This window comes from Bufo bufo, chromosome 1, assembly GCF_905171765.1.
Source record: "Bufo bufo chromosome 1, aBufBuf1.1, whole genome shotgun sequence".
Classification (NCBI taxonomy): domain Eukaryota; kingdom Metazoa; phylum Chordata; class Amphibia; order Anura; family Bufonidae; genus Bufo; species Bufo bufo.
In genome coordinates, this window is record NC_053389.1 from 764743844 (window position 1) to 764761819 (window position 17976).

The window sequence follows — 17976 nt, forward strand, 5'->3', positions numbered from 1 at the left end:
AGCTGTCATTTCAATGATAAGAAATGTTGGGAAGGGTTTGGATTGCAACCACAGTAGTTAGCATAGACAAAGCCTAGTTTCTGAGCACTATTGTTTAAAGCTGCATTAAAATACTGGGTTAGAACCTGCTTTTGGATTTCTGGAGCAAGTAGGGCAGTTGCAGAGGTGCTAAGTTCATTGAGTACTAGCACAGAACTTTGATTGGACAACAGGTGCATTCTCATTTTGCCAGCTCCAAAAATCCATAAAAGATATGGAATCTCATGAAAGGTGGTGAGTTGTAGACGCTAAACTGATCTGCACCTGCATTGCAGTGGCCAAAAAGCAAAAGCCAGAAAAAGCATAGCTCTGTCGGTGGCTACTTCCTTCCGCCAAGTTGCAACAGCGAATAGAGAGAGGTACTCTTGGAGTTCATATGGCCATACCATCAGAAACAGATAATAAGGTTTTTGTATTCTGCGCCTGCTAAAAGATTCTGGACAGTAATCCAATCTGCACAGAAATGCAATTTTTCCGTCAAACAAATCTTTCCATAAACTGACACCTTCGTTTTACACAAACATAAACGCGCCCTTACTTGTGGACTGCCACCATACCTGTTGATGTGCATGGATCAACACCTGATAAAAGAATAAAGAATAATGGCTGCTGTTACCGATTAAAACAGCAAGGGCCCTTTGTGGTGTCATCATCCATTGATGCTTAAGGGTTCCATTATGACACGCTCAGTGTTCCGTCTATTGAAATTTTCATGGAGGCTGCCATATTGATTTTCTGGAGGCAGCCATTTTGATTTGCAGTTAAACAGAACCGTCATTTCAATGGATAAGAAATGTTGGGAAGGGTTTGGATTGCAACCACAGAAGTCAGCATGGACGAAGTCTAGTCTCTGAGCACCACTGTTTATAGCTGTATTGAAATTCTGGGTTAGAACCTGCTTTTGGATTCCTGGAGCAGATAGGGCAGTTGCAGAGGTGCTAAGTATATTGAGTACTAGCACAGAACTTTGATTGGCCAACAGGTGCATTTTCATTCTGCCAGCTCCAAAAATCCATAAAAGGTATAATATCTCATGATAGTTGTTGAGTTGCAGATGCTCAACTGATCTGCGCCTGCATTGCAGTGGCCAAAAAGCAAAAGCCAGAAAAGGCATTGCTCCATCGGTGACCGCTTCCTTCCCCAAGTTGCAACAGGGGGTAAAGAGGGGAACTCTCGAAGTTCATATGGCCATACCGTCAGCAACAGATAAGAAGGTTTTTGTGTTCTGGGTCTGCTAATAGTCGCTGGACAGTATTCCAATCTGCACAGAAATGCCATTTTTCCCTCAAACAAATCTTTCCATAAACTGACACCTTCGTTTGACACAAACAAAAAAGCGCCCTTACCTGTGGATTGGAACCATACCTGTTGATGTTCATGTATCCACACCTGATTGAAGAATGAAGAATCATGGCTGCTGCCAGGGATTAAAGCAGCAAGGGCACTTTGTGGTGTCATCATCAATGGATGCTGAAGGGTTTCATTAGGACACGCTCAGTATTCCGTCTATTGAAATTTTCATGGAGGCTGCCATATTGATTTTCTGGAGGCAGCCATTTTGATATGTAGTTAAACAGAGCTGTCATTTCAATGATAAGAAATTTTGGGAAGGGTTTGGATTGCAACAACAGTAGTTAGCATGGACGAAGCCTAGTTTCTGAGCACTTTTGTTTAAAGCTGCATTAAAATACTGGGTTAGAACCTGCTTTTGGATTCCTGGAGCAAGTAGGGCAGTTGCAGAGGTGCTAAGTTCATTGAGTACTAGCACAGAACTTTGATTGGACAACAGGTGCATTCTCATTTTGCATGCTCCAAAAATCCATAAAAGATATGGAATCTCATGAGAGGTGGTGAGTTGTAGACGCTAAACTGATCTGCACCTGCATTGCAGTGGCCAAAAAGCAAAAGCCAGAAAAAGCATAGCTCTGTCAAGGCATAGCTCTGTCGGTGGCTGCTTCCTTCCGCCAAGTTGCAACAGCGAATAAAGAGAGTTCATATGGCCATACAGTCAGAAACAGATAATAAAGTTTTTGTATTCTGGGCCTGCTAAAAGATTCTGGACAGTAATCCAATCTGCTCAGAAATGCAATTTTTCCGTCAAACAAATTTTACCATAAACTGACACCTTTGTTTCACACAAACAAAAACGCGCCCTTACCTGTGGACTGGCACCATACTTGTTGATGTGCATGGATCAACACCTGATAAAAGAATGAAGAATCATGGCTGCTGTTACTGATTAAAACAGCAAGGGCCCTTTGTGGTGTCATCATCCATGGATGCTGAAGGGTTTCATTAAGACACGCTCAGTGTTCCGTCTATTGAAATTTTCATGGAGGCTGCCATATTGATTTTCTGGAGGCAGCCATTTTGATATGTAGTTAAACAGAGTGTCACGGGGTTCCGAAGGTGCACTCGGTCCCCCATTGCCCGCAGAACTGTTGCTTAGCTTTTGGAATGAGGTTCTGTGTTTGACCTCATTCCCAGGGCGGCTTTACTAGCTGGGTGGCTCCTTGCTCCTAAGTCTGCCTTGAGCGCCGAGCTGATCACTCGGTGCTCGACTGGTTGGTCTGTCGGTCATGTGACGCTGGCCACGTCACATGACCCTCACTCCCCACTATAAATACACTCAGCCTGCTGGCTACAGGTTGCCTGTTAATTTCTAGATTCCTGGCTATTTGTTGGACTGCTGAATACTTACCTGATCCTGTTCCTTGACCATCCTTTTGCCTGATCCTCCTGTACTGCGCATCCGTCCTGGTATTGTGACCTCGGCTCCCACCTGACTACTCTCTTAGGACTCCTCTTGTACTTCTCTGCTCTCCTGGTATTTATGACCCCGGCTTCTCCTGACAATTCTCTGCTTGCTCCATTTGTACTTTGCAGCTTTCCTGGTATTGACTCGGTCCGTTCACGTCCTGTTGTTTGTCTGTCTGTCATCCCTGCACTTACTCCAAGTTAGGGATTGCCGTCCAGTTGTCCCCTGTCATTAGGACTCGCGAGGCAAGTAGGCAGGGCCAGGGGTAAGGGTGGAGCGCAGTGGTCACTTCCCTCCCCCCTGTGTGTGTGTGTACGCGACCGTTACAGATTAACAGGCCCAATAACCACTGTATTATGAATCCTCTGGTGACCCTGACTGACTATGTCTCTAATCTGACGCAGATGGTGCAGGAGTTAGGGGAAAAACTCAGCTCTTTTGAGTTAGGGCAAGGCTCTTCCACTCCTCAGGCCTCCAGTCCGCATTTTGAACCCCAGATTAAGCTCCCAGAAACCTTTTCTGGAGACCGGAAGAAGTTTCTCTCTTTTAAGGAGAGTTGCAAACTTTACTTCCGTTTGCGCCCCGTGTCCTCTGGCCCCGAGAGTCAACGCGTGGGCATTATCATTTCCCGATTACAGGGTGATCCCCAGGACTGGGCGTTCTCTTTACATGCTGGCGCCAGTTGTTTATATTCTGTGGAGGGGTTCTTTCATGCCCTAGGTACCCTCTATGATGAACCAGACAGGGCTCTAGTAGCCGAGACGGCTCTAAAGGCACTGGTTCAGGGCAATTTACCAGCGGAGGATTATTGCACCCAATTCAGAAGGTGGTGTGTCCCCTCAGGATGGAACGAACCAGCCCTGAAGAGTCAGTTCAGGTCAGGTCTGTCTGATAAATTAAAGGATCTTCTGGTCAGTTATCAACTTCCAGAGACCTTAGAGGAGATGATGACCCTTGTTGTCCGACTTGACCGACGGGTTAGAGAGAGACGACAGGAACAACAGTTCTCTTCCCAGATGGTGGTCCAGCCAGAGGCCTATCCCAGAGACAATGCTGAGGTCTCCACTGAGGAACCCATGCAGGTTGGCATGACCCGAGGGAATCTTCGCCGCAGACGTAGAGAATGCTTTTTCTGTGGAGATTCTGACCATTGGATCAACCAGTGTCCTAAGAAGGTCCTCTCTGTCAAGTCTCCTAAGGCAAGGCAACCTAAAGACCAGGTACACCCTGAATTTTCTAAATGTAAGCTTTCGGTACCCATTACGATTTCTCTGGGAGTAGATAAATGGCCGGGTAAGGCCTTTATTGATTCTGGCTCAGCGGCTAGCTTTATTGACTCTGAGTATGCTGTTAGATTGGGTATTCCTATGTTTGCCTTACCAACTCCTATCCATGTCATGGCTATTGATGCTACTCCTCTTATTGGTGGTACGGTGAGCTTATGTACCTCGGAGATTTCTCTAACCGTGGGTGTGTGCCACTCAGAGAGATGTTCGCTTCTAGTCCTGGAGAACCTACCTGCTGAGGTGGTACTAGGGTTGCCTTGGCTCCGACTACATAACCCCACTATAGATTGGTCCAATGGGGAGTTGGTGAGATGGGGGCCTAAGTGTGACTCGTGCCTGTCCGTGGTACAGGCTGGGGTCTCAGTAAAGTCTGATACTTTACCCTCTGTTGTTAGAGAATATTCTGATGTATTCTCATCACCAACCCCGGAGGTTCTACCCCCCCATAGACCTTATGATTGTACCATAGAGCTAGTAGAGGGGGCCAAGTTTCCTAAAGGACGAATTTATAATCTTTCTATGCCCGAACGCAAGGCCATGGAAGATTATATTAAGGAGAGCCTTGGTAAAGGGCATATTAGACCTTCTGTCTCTCCTATAAGGGCGGGGTTTTTCTTCGTTAAGAAAAAAGATGGTGGTCTTAGGCCATGTATCGATTACCGGAGATTAAATAAAATCACTGTCCAGAATAGATACTCCCTCCCATTGATTCCGGATTTATTTAACCAGGTCCTGGGGGCAACCTGGTTTTCCAAAATTGACCTGAAAGGGGCATACAATCTAATCCGAATCAAGGAGGGAGACGAATGAAAGACGGCGTTCAATACTCCGGTAGGACACTTTGAATATCAGGTGATGCCTTTTGGACTCAGCAATGCCCCAGCTGTGTTCCAAAACTTCATGAATGACATTCTTAGGGAGTTCTTAGGTAAATTTGTTATTGTCTATCATGACGACATTTTGATATTCTCTCCTGACTTCGAATCCCATGTGTCTCATGTTAGACAAGTATTAGAGGTGTTGAGGGAGAATCAGCTATCCGCTAAACAAGAGAAATGTGTCTTTGGTGTGCAGGAGATTCTGTTTCTAGGGCATGTTCTGACTCCTCGCGCCTTCAAGATGGATCCTGGTAAGGTACTAGCAATTAAGGAATGGGTAAGACCTTCATCCTTAAAGGCCTTACAACGGTTCTTAGGTTTCGCCAGTTACTATCGTAAATTTATGAATTTTTCCGTAATTGCTAAACCGTTGACCGACCTTACTAAGAAAGAGGCGGATTTGGAGAATTGGTCTGAGGCCATTTCTTCATTTGAAAAATTAAAAAAGGCATTCAGTAGCGCTCCCATTCTGATCCAGCCTGATCAGGAGAGACCTTTTATTGTGGAGGTGGATGCGTCCGAGGACGGCGCAGGAGCAGTCCTTTCACAAGGTCCTGCCAGCCTCACTAATCTGAGACCATGTGCCTTCTTCTCCAGGAAATTCTCTCCCACAGGGAGAAACTACGACATAGGGAATAGGGAGCTGCTGGCCATTAAATGGGCATTTGAGGAGTGGAGGCATTTTCTGGAGGGGGCAAGGCATTGTGTAACTGTTGTCACTGACCATAAAAACCTTATGTTTCTCGAGTCTGCTAAGAGGTTGAATCCCCGTCAAGCCAGATGGGCTCTGTTTACTCGTTTTGATTTTTCCATCACGTTCAGGCCGGGAAGTAAAAATGTGAAGGCGGACGCATTATCTCGGAGCTTCCAGGCTTTTCAACCTACTGAGGTACCACCTGAATCCATCCTACCAGCAAAAATCTTCTTAGCAGCTCTTACCCAGGATATCTCGGCTCACATTAGGTCGGAACAACATCTGGCACCGGTATCCACCCCAACAGATAAGTTGTTTGTTCCCGTACAATTTCGTCTCCAGCTGTTGGGTGAGTGTCACGATTCTGCCTTTTGTGGACATCCGGGTGTTGAGGGCACTAAGGATCTGGTTTCTAGATCTTATTGGTGGCCCACTCTAACTAGGGATGTCAAGTCCTATGTGTCAGCCTGTGAGGTTTGTGCCAGGTCCAAGACACCTAGGACTCGTCCTGCTGGTAACCTACGACCCCTACCCATTCCCAGTAGACCCTGGTCCCATATCTCGATGGACTTTATAACTGACCTACCGCTGGCGGAGGGTAAGACTGTAGTGTGGGTAGTGGTGGATAGGTTTAGCAAGATGGTCCATTTCATTCCCCTGTCTAAACTCCCGAATGCCAAAACCCTGGCGTCTATTTTTGTGAAAGAAATTGTTCGATTGCATGGTATCCCGGAAAATATTGTTTCGGACAGGGGTGTGCAGTTTGTGTCCAAATTCTGGAGGGCCTTCTGTCAAAGATGTAAAATTTCGTTGTCTTTTTCTTCCGCCTACCATCCTGAGAGTAATGGGCAGACTGAACGCCTTAATCAGTCTGTGGAACAATTCCTGAGGTTGTATGTTGCTGATGACCAGCAATTATGGGTCAAATTCCTTCTGTTGGCTGAATTTGCTCTGAATAACCGTGTCAATTCTTCTGCTGGGGTCTCCCCTTTCTTTTGTAACCATAGTTTTCATCCCCGTTTTCATTCTGGGTCGTCCGTTTCCTCCTCTAACCCTGAAGCTGATAAACTCTCCTCCGAACTGTGCACAGTTTGGGCCCGGGTTCAATCGAACCTAGAAAAGGCTCAATGTTCTCAAAAACTCAAGGCCGATAGGAGACGTTCAAGGGGGGTAAACTTTCAGGTTGGGGATAAAGTATCGTTGTCCTCCAAGAATCTATCTCTCAAGGTAACTTCTAAAAAATTTGCTCCTCGTTTTATTGGACCATATAAGATCACGGAAGTGATTAACCCGATATCTTTTAGGTTGGAGCTGCCTGAGTCATTCCACATTCATAATGTGTTCCATAAATCTCTGCTTCAAAAATATTTTGAACCGGTAGTACCATCAAAAGCCTCGCCTCCGCCAGTTCTTGTTAATGATGCTGTCGAGTATGTGGTGTCTAAAATAGTGGATGTCAGGAAGGTGCGTAATTCCTTGCAGTACCTGATTCACTGGAAGGGGTATGGACCTGAAGAGAGATCTTGGGTACCTGCCAGGGAGGTTCATGCTCCTAGACTTGTTCGTAAATTTCATTTAGAACACCCTGAAAAGCCATCGCCTGAAGTCTTGGGTCCGGTGGCCCCTCGTAAAAGGGGGGGTACTGTCACGGGGTTCCGAAGGTGCACTCGGTCCCCCATTGCCCGCAGAACTGTTGCTTAGCTTTTGGAATGAGGTTCTGTGTTTGACCTCATTCCCAGGGCGGCTTTACTAGCTGGGTGGCTCCTTGCTCCTAAGTCTGCCTTGAGCGCCGAGCTGATCACTCGGTGCTCGACTGGTTGGTCTGTCGGTCATGTGACGCTGGCCACGTCACATGACCCTCACTCCCCACTATAAATACAGGCAGCCTGCTGGCTACAGGTTGCCTGTTAATTTCTAGATTCCTGGCTATTTGTTGGACTGCTGAATACTTACCTGATCCTGTTCCTTGACCATCCTTTTGCCTGATCCTCCTGTACTGCGCATCCGTCCTGGTATTGTGACCTCGGCTCCCACCTGACTACTCTCTTAGGACTCCTCTTGTACTTCTCTGCTCTCCTGGTATTTATGACCCCGGCTTCTCCTGACAATTCTCTGCTTGCTCCATTTGTACTTTGCAGCTTTCCTGGTATTGACTCGGTCCGTTCACGTCCTGTTGTTTGTCTGTCTGTCATCCCTGCACTTACTCCAAGTTAGGGATTGCCGTCCAGTTGTCCCCTGTCATTAGGACTCGCGAGGCAAGTAGGCAGGGCCAGGGGTAAAGGTGGAGCGCAGTGGTCACTTCCCTCCCCCCTGTGTGTGTGTGTACGGGACCGTTACACAGAGCTGTCATTTCAATGATAAGAAATGTTGGGAAGGGTTTGGATTGCAACCACATTATAGTTAGCATGGACGAAGCCTAGTTTCTGAGCACTACTGTTTAAAGCTGCATTAAAATACTGGGTTAGAACCTGCTTTTGGATTCCTGGAGCAAGTAGGGCAGTTGCAGAGGTGCTAAGTTCATTGAGTACTAGCACAGAACTTTGATTGGACAACAGGTGCATTTTCATTTTGCCAGCTCCAAAAATCCATAAAAGATATGGAATCGCATGAGAGGTGGTGAGTTGTAGACGCTAAACTGATCTGCACCTGCATTGCAGTGGCCAAAAAGCAAAAGCGAGAAAAGGCATAGCTCTGTCGGTGGCTGCTTCCTTCCGCCAAGTTGCAACAGCGAATAAAGAGAGGTACTCTTGGAGTTCATATGGCCATACCGTCAGAAACAGATAATAAGGTTTTTGTATTCTGGGCCTGCTAAAAGATTCTGGACAGTAATCCAATCTGCACAGAAATGCAATTTTTCCGTCAAACAAATCTTTCCATAAACTGACACCTTCGTTTCACACAAACAAAAACGCGCCCTTACTTGTGGACTGGCACCATACCTGTTGATGTGCATGGATCAACACCTGATAAAAGAATGAAAAATAATGGCTGCTATTACCGAATAAAACAGCAAGGGCCCTTTGTGGTGTCATCATCCATTGATGCTTAAGGGTTCCATTATGACACGCTCAGTGTTCCATCTATTGAAATTTTCATGGAGGCTGCCATATTGATTTTCTGGAGGCAGCCATTTTGATTTGCAGTTAAACAGAGCAGTCATTTCAATGGATAAGAAATGTTGGGAAGGGTTTGGATTGCAACCACAGAAGTCAGCATGGACATAGCCTAGTCTCTGAGCACCACTGTTTATAACTGTATTGAAATTCTGGGTTAGAACCTGCTTTTGGTTTCCTGGAGCAGATAGGGCAGTTGCAGAGGTGCTACGTACATTGAGTACTAGCACAGAACTTTGATTGGCCAACAAGTGCATTCTCATTCTGCCAGCTCCAAAAATCCATAAAAGGTATAATATCTCATGATAGTTGTTGAGTTGCAGATGCTAAACTGATCTGCACCTGCATTGCAGTGGCCAAAAAGCAAAAGCCAGAAAAGGCATTGCTCCGTCGGTGACCGCTTCCTTCCCCAAGTTGCAACAGGGGGTAAAGAGGGGAACTCTCGAAGTTCATATGGCCATACCGTCAGCAACAGATAAGAAGGTTTTTGTGTTCTGGGTCTGCTAATAGTCGCTGGACAGTATTCTAATCTGCACAGAAATGCCATTTTTCCCTCAAACAAATCTTTCCATAAACTGAAACCTTTGTTTGACACAAACAAAAAAAGCGCCCTTACCTGTGGATTGGCACCATACCTGTTGATGTTCATGTATCCACACCTGATTGAAGAATGAAGAATCATGGCTGCTGCCAGGAATTAAAGCAGCAAGGGCCCTTTGTGGTGTCATCATCCATGGATGCTGAAGGGTTTCATTGTGACACGCTCAGTGTTCCGTCTATTGAAATTTTCATGGAGGCTGCCATATTGATTTTCTGGAGGCAGCCATTTTGATTTGCAGTTAAACAGAGCAGTCATTTCAATGGATAAGAAATGTTGGGAAGGGTTTGGATTGCAACCACAGAAGTCAGCATGAACATAGCCTAGTCTCTGAGCACCACTGTTTATAGCTGTATTGAAATTCTGGGTTAGAACCTGCTTTTGGATTCCTGGAGCAGATAGGGCAGTTGCAGAGGTGCTACGTACATTGAGTACTAGCACAGAACGTTGATTGGCCAACAGGTGCATTCTCATTCTGCCAGCTCCAAAAATCCATAAAAGGTATAATATCTCATGATAGTTGTTGAGTTGCAGATGCTAAACTGATCTGCACCTGCATTGCAGTGGCCAAAAAGCAAAAGCCAGAAAAGGCATTGCTCCGTCGGTGACCGCTTCCTTCCCCAAGTTGCAACAGGGGGTAAAGAGTGGAATGAAGAATCATGGCTGCTGCCAGGGATTAAAGTAGCAAGGGCCCTTTGTGGTGTCATCATCCATGGATGCTGAAGGGTTTCATTATGACACGCTCAGTGTTCCGTCTATTGAAATTTTCATGGAGGCTGCCATATTGATTTTCTGGAGGCAGCCATTTTGATATGTAGTTAAACAGAGCTGTCATTTCAATGATAAGAAATGTTGGGAAGGGTTTGGATTGTGTCAGAACCTCCCAGGGAGCCAGTAGTGGGATGCGGAACCCACTGGCAGTAAGCAGCTGACAGCCCAGAACGCGGTACAAGTTTAGGGATAATCCAAGAGGGGTAGTCAATGTCCAATCCGGGTCGAGGCAGGCAGCGAAGGTTCAAGGCGGAAGACAGTCCAGGGGTCAGTAGCAGTGAAGGATACAAAGAAACAACAGGCAATAGAAGGATCTGCAGGGAGGCTAGGTGTTCACCATAAGGTGGAATAACTCAGCAATGAACCAGAGCTCAGGCCAGGTCTTTATAGCCAGGGAAGGTAGGAACCACCCTCCCTAGGAACCAATAGCAGGCGAGGAAGGTGGAAGGTGTGTACTGGGAATCTCCCTCAGCAAGGCTCACACCTGACAGCCGGATAATGCAGGAACTCTATGCACCCGGAAATGTGCGAGCAGCCTGTGTACTGCGCACACGCCGTGCACCCACACCTCGGGCACCAGGTGTTCTACCGAGCTGAAGGGGAACCCGTGCCCTGCGCCGTGTCCGTGGTCCCAGAGTAGGGGTAACACCCCCTGCTTCCTGACAGAGCCCCCCACCAAGGAGCGGCCTCCGGACGCGACCCTGGGAAGGCCTCTCGGGGTGAGCCCGATGGAACGCCCGCACCTTGGCGGCCGCATGGACATTCCCCAAGGGCTCCCAGGAACGCTCTTCGGGACCGTACCCCTTCCAGTGGATGAGATACTCCAGGACCCCACGCCGGCGGCGGGAGTCCAGGATCTCCTGGACTTCATACTCATCATCGTTATTCACCTGGATGGGAGGTGGTGGAGCAGGTGCCCGGTCCGGGAACGGGTTGGCACGGTGTGGTTTCAACAAGGACACGTGGAATACCGGGTGGATTCCCAGGGAAGTAGGCAACTGGAGCTTGGCTGCAACGTTGTTGACCATACTCACGATCTCAAAGGGACCAAGGTAACGGGGTCCCAGTTTTCGGGAGGGACAGGACAGCTTGAGGTGCTGTGTGGAAAGCCACACCTTGTCCCCGTCTTTGTACCTGGGGAATTCTGTGCGTCTACGGTCTGCCTGCATCTTGTGCCGCTGCTGAGCGGCCTGGAGTTGCTGCGTTAGGGTCCGCCTCAGTTCTCGTAGGAGCCGGAGTCGTTGAGCCACTTCAGGCACTGGGACATCAAGGGGGAGATCCGGGAGAGTTGCGGGATGATAGCCATAGTTGGCATAGAATGGTGAGAGCCCGGTGGAGGAATGAAGCTGATTGTTGAAGGAAAATTCCGCGAAGGGTAGATGGCTCACCCAGTCGTCTTGTAGATGGGATGTGTAACAGCGAAGGAACTGTTCGAGGGTTTGGTTGGTCCTTTCGGTCTGCCCATTGGACTGGGGGTGATAGGCAGAAGACAGGCTGCGAGTGATATGAAGGCTACGGCAAAACTGGGTCCAAAAGCGGGAGGTGAATTGTGAGCCCCGGTCTGAGACGATGGAATCAGGGAGGCCGTGCAACCGGAACACGTGTTGGAGGAACAACTCTGAGGTTTTTTGGGCCGTCGGGAGACCGGAGGTCGGAATGAAGTGGGACATCTTGGTACATCTGTCCACCACCACCATGATGGTGGTACAGGCTTGTGAAGGCGGTAAGTCCACAATGAAATTCATGGCTATGTTGCGCCATGGAAGGGTTGGCACTGGCAGAGGCTGTAATAACCCAACAGGTTTTGAGGTGGGACGTTTGTAGAGTGCACACACGGAACAAGACTCTATGAAGGAGCGTACGTCGGCTTCCAAAGAGGGCCACCAAATCTGACGTAGGATGCATTCCGTGGTGTTGCGCCTTCCTCGGTGGCCTGCTGTGGGGTGGTCATGGTGATGCTGTAGTACAGGCAGTCGCTGGGAGACTGGGACGTAGATCCACTGTTGGTGGTAACAAAGCCCCTGCTTCATTGGCAGATGGGCTTCCTCCTCTGGAGCTGGCATGCTGGCCCGTCGGATCCTCTCGATCAAGGAGTGTTGGGTGGCTAGAAAGTATGCGGCTGGCAGGATCGGTTCCGGAGGTGCAGGATCGGCCTCGGAGGAGCACATACGGGACAAGGCATCAGCCTTGCCGTTCTTGGATCCCGGTCGATAGGTAATCTGGAGGCGAAAACGGGAGAAAAAGAGAGCCCACCTGGCTTGTCGAGGACGCAGTCGCTTGGCACTGCGGAGATATTCGAGGTTGCGATGGTCGGTGTACACCACCACAGGGTTTTCGGCTCCTTCCAGCAAATGTCTCCATTCCTCCAGGGCGTCCTTGATGGCGAGCAGCTCCCTCTCACCCACATCATAGTTGCGTTCGGCCCCGGTGAGTTTGCGGGAATAAAAGGCAACGGGATGGAGAAGCTGCTTCTCCCCTTGGACCTGGGAGAGAACAGCCCCGATAGCCCCCTCGGAGGCGTCGGTCTCCAGAAAAAACGGGCAAGAGGCGTCTGGTTGTACCAGTATAGGTGCCTGTGTGAACAGCCTCTTAAGGTGCTGGAATGCCTGTTGGACCTTCGGGGTCCATTCAAACAGGGTGTTGCTCCTGGTCAGAGCAGTGATGGGAGCGCAGATCGCTGAAAAGTTCCGAATGAATCGGCGGTAAAAATTGGCAAAACCAATGAACTGCTGCACCATCCGCTGATTGCGGGGGACAGGCCAATTCTGGACGGCCTGGATCTTCCTGGGGTCCATCTCCACTTGACCTGGGGATAGGATGTAGCCCAGGAACTCAATGGACGAGACTTCGAAGGTGCTTTTTTCAAGCTTGCCATAGAGACTGTGGGTCCGCAGACGCTGGAGCACCGATTTGACATGCCGTTCATGTTGTGGCAGTGATCTGGAGAAGACAAGGATATCGTCCAGATATACCACAACATGGGTATCCAACAGGTCACGGAAGACGTCATTGATGAAGCACTGAAAAGTGGCAGGGGCGTTACAGAGCCCGAAGGGCATGACAAGGTACTCGTAGTGCCCAAACCGTGAGCGAAATGCTGTCTTCCACTCATCCCCCTCCCTGACACGAATCAGATTGTAGGCCCCACGGAGGTCGATCTTGGTGAAGAAACGGGCATCCTTAACTCTGTCCAGCAAGTCGGGAATGAGAGGGAGTGGGTACCGGTTCTTCTTGGTGATGTCGTTCAGGGCCCGGTAATCGACACAGGGCCGGAGACCCCCATCTTTTTTCCCCACAAAGAAGATGCCGGCCCCAACTGGAGAGGTCGAGGGACGGATGAACCCCTTCGCTAGGCTCTCCTCTATGTAGTCCTTCAGGGCCCTGGTCTCGGGTTCGGACAGATTGTACAAGCGTCCGTACGGCAGTGGGGCTCCAGGGAGCAGGTCAATGGGGCAATCATAAGGCCTGTGTGGTGGCAAGGCGTCTGCTCTTTTTTTTTCAAAAACGTCTGCATAGACCCGATATTTGTCGGGTAGTCTGTGTTCAACGGTGCCCAGAACCGTAGGAGGGCTAGGAGCCGGAGACGCATGAATAGGAGAACCGGAGGGGGACGTGAAGGTGATGGAGCCAGAGGTCCAGTTAATCGTGGGGTTGTGTCTCCTAAGCCAGGTGATGCCTAAAATGACTGGAAACAAGGGGGAAGGCACGATGTCCCACACGATCTTCTCGGAATGGTAAAGGCCGATGCGGAGGAACAAGGGATGTGATTCCATGGCGATAGGTCCCGTCTTTAGGGTGCTGCCATCCACCAGATGAAGCTGGGATGGGTTCTTCTTAGGGCGCAACGGGATGCCTAGTTGGGAAGCCAGATCCTTGTCCATAAAACAGCTGCTTGCGCCCGAATCAATGATGGCAGAGAGATCAATATTGTTGTTGCCCAGCTGCAGGGAAACAGGGATGGTGAGATGAGACGAGTTGTTATACATAGGTAGGTTAATGCATACCGTGGGTGTCACCGGCCTACCTTCGGGAGGTTTGATGCGACAGTCCTTCAGGAAATGGCCCGGTTTTGCGCAGTATAAACACAGATGCAAGGTTCTTCTCCTGGTTCTCTCCATCGTGGACAGGGGACCCCGAACAGCCCCGATCTGCATCGGCTCCTCCTGGTTACCGTCTGCCGCCACAGGAACAGGAAGCCTTAAGGGTTCCAACCGGCGCTCCGTTAGAGGCGGGGTCTGATGTCGCTCCTGTCGTCTTTCCCGGAAGCGGCGATCCAGGTGGGTTACTGAGTCCATCAGGCCCCCCAAGGAGCCCGACACCCCAATGCGGGCGAGCTCATCCTTGAGCTGATCGGACAAACCGATGCGGAACTGGTCAATCAAGGCCACCTCGTTCAAGCCCGTATCCGGGGCTACCTCACGGAATTCCATGATGTAATCCTCCACTGGACGTCTGCCCTGGCGGAGGGTGCGCAAGGTACCCCTGGCGGTTGAAGAACGCAGGGGGTCATCATAAAGTCTTTGCATAGCTGCGGCAAAGGACTTCCAGGATGCCAGAACTGGGTCATCGGCTAGTAGGAGTTGGTGCGCCCAGGTCTGGGGAGGCTCTGAGAGCAAGGAAATTGCCGTGCGTACCTTGACGAAGTCCGTGGCATATGTACGTGGCTTCAGGGAAAACAACAGCTCGCAGGAGATGATGAAGGAGCGATTCTTCCTCCGATCTCCTGAAAACCGCTCAGGGAGGCTGACTGACGGCTCGCTAGAGACCACTTCCAGGGTGCGCGCCCGCGGGGGAGGCGAGGGTGGTAGCGCGGTGCGCTCTGCGATGCGCTGCTCCTGTGTGGCAACCCTCTGCAGCAGGTGCTCATGACTCGCTTGCATCTCCTGGAAGGCCTGCGTCATGAGGTTAAGTTGCTGGGCCATGGCCGTCATGGGATCCACTGCTTTTGCGGGTTCCATGGTGAAGGCTGAGTTATTCTGTCAGAACCTCCCAGGGAGCCAGTAGTGGGATGCGGAACCCACTGGCAGTAAGCAGCTGACCGCCCAGAACGCGGTACAAGTTTAGGGATAATCCAAGAGGGGTAGTCAATGTCCAATCCGGGTCGAGGCAGGCAGCGAAGGTTCAAGGCGGAAGACAGTCCAGGGGTCAGTAGCAGGGAAGGATACAAAGAAACAACAGGCAATAGAAGGATCTGCAGGGAGGCTAGGTGTTCACCATAAGGTGGAATAACTCAGCAATGAACCAGAGCTCAGGCCAGGTCTTTATAGCCAGGGAAGGTAGGAACCACCCTCCCCAGGAACCAATGGCAGGCGAGGAAGGTGGAAGGTGTGTACTGGGAATCTCCCTCAGCAAGGCTCACACCTGACAGCCGGATAATGCAGGAACTCTATGCACCAGGAAATGTGCGAGCAGCCTGTGTACTGCGCACACGTCGTGCACCCACACCTCGGGCACCAGGTGTTCTACCGAGCTGAAGGGAAACCCGTGCCCTGCGCCGTGCCCGTGGTCCCAGAGTAGGGGTAACACCCCCTGCTTCCTGACAGATTGCAACCACATTAGTTAGCATGGACGAAGCCTAGTTTCTGAGCACTATTGTTTAAAGCTGCATTAAAATACTGGGTTAGAACCTGCTTTTGGATTCCTGGAGCAAGTAGGGCAGTTGCAGAGGTGCTAAGTTCATTGAGTACTAGCACAGAACTTTGATTGGACAACAGGTGCATTTTCATTTTGCCAGCTCCAAAAATCCATAAAAGATATGGAATCTCATGAGAGGTAGTGAGTTGTAGACGCTAAACTGATCTGCACCTGCATTGCAGTGGCCAAAAAGCAAAAGCCAGAAAAGGCATAGCTCTGTCGGTGGCTGCTTCCATTCCGCGAAGTTGCAACAGCGAATAAAGAGAGGTACTCTTGGAGTTCATATGGCCATACCGTCAGAAACAGATAATAAGGTTTTTGTATTCTGGGCCTGCTAAAAGATTCTGGACAGTAATCCAATCTGCATAGAAATGCAATTTTTCCATCATACAAATCTTTCCATAAACTGACACCTTCGTTTCACACAAACAAAAACGCGCCCTTACCTGTGGACTGGCACCATACCTGTTGATGTGCATGGATCAACACCTGATAAAAGAATGAAGAATCATGGCTGCTGTTACTGATTAAAACAGCAAGGGCCCTTTGTGGTGTCATCATCCATTGATGCTTAAGGGTTCCATTATGACACGCTCAGTGTTCCGTCTATTGAAATTTTCATGGAGGCTGCCATATTGATTTTCTGGAGGCAGCCATTTTGATTTGCAGTTAAACAGAGCAGTCATTTCAATGGATAAGAAATGTTGGGAAGGGTTTGGATTGCAACCACAGAAGTCAGCATGGACGAAGTCTAGTCTCTGAGCACCACTGTTTATAGCTGTATTGAAATTCTGGGTTAGAACCTGCTTTTGGATTCCTGGAGCAGATAGGGCAGTTGCTGAGGTGCTAAGTACATTGAGTACTAGCACAGAACTTTGATTGGCCAACAGGTGCATTCTCATTCTGCCAGCTCCAAAAATCCATAAAAGGTATAATATCTCATGATAGTTGTTGAGTTGCAGATGCTAAACTGATCTGCACCTGCATTGCAGTGGCCAAAAAGCAAAAGCCAGAAAAGGCATTGCTCCGTCGGTGACCGCTTCCTTCCCCAAGTTGCAACAGGGGGTAAAGAGGGGAACTCTCGAAGTTCATATGGCCATACCGTCAGCAACAGATAAGGTTTTTGTGTTCTGGGTCTGCTAATAGTCGCTGGACAGTATTCCAATCTGCACAGAAATGCCATTTTTCCCTCAAACAAATCTTTCCATAAACTGACACCTTCGTTTGACACAAACAAAAAAGCGCCCTTACCTATGGATTGGCACCATACCTGTTGATGTTCATGTATCCACATCTGATTGAAGAATGAAGACTCATGGCTGCTGCCAGGGATTAAAGCAGCAAGGGCCCTTTGTGATGTCATCATCCATGGATGCTGAAGGGTTTTATTATGACACGCTCAGTGTTCCGTCTATTGAAATTTTCATGGAGGCTGCCATATTGATTTTCTGGAGGCAGCCATTTTGATATGTATACAAACTAAGAAGGCAGGTTGGCATCAGCAGGAGCTGCTCAAACCCACATGCAGTTGTGCATATATATAGGGGAGCAAATCCTGCACTTGTGGCCCGTTGCTAATGGCAATCCCCAGCAAAATGCATACAATGGAGGATGCCCGCGGCGAACCACAAGTACCACAATAGACATCCTACACAAGGTAACAAGTGCGGATGTGATAATTAATATAACAATATAACAAAACAATAACAAACATAGGTGCACTCTGCAGTCTCACTAATTCTCAAACTGATTTTAAAATTGAGAGATTAGTCAACATGTCCTACGGTGTAGAACATGTCTTAAGCCCGGACACCACGACAAGGTTTCTCAAGTAGCCCGGGACCCTACACTCTCCTACCTGAGCCATATGGGCAATACCAGGAGCCAGTGGGCAAATTACAGGAGCATAGGGCCGACTCGCAAACAACTCACCAGTTACCTCCAGCATGTGGCCATGCTTGCAATGGGAGTAGGGAGGAGTCTGTGAGTCCCACTCAAGACTTGCTGATATAGCCCAGGCTTCACAGGTGCACCTAAATGTGACCTGTAGATGGAAAACAGGCACATTTAAATAGGAGTTTATACACCTCCAGGAATCTATATATACAAACTAAGAAGACAGGTTGGCATCAGCAGGAGCTGCTCAAACCCACATGCAGTTGTGCATATATATAGGGGAGCAAATCCTGCACTTGTGGCCCGTTG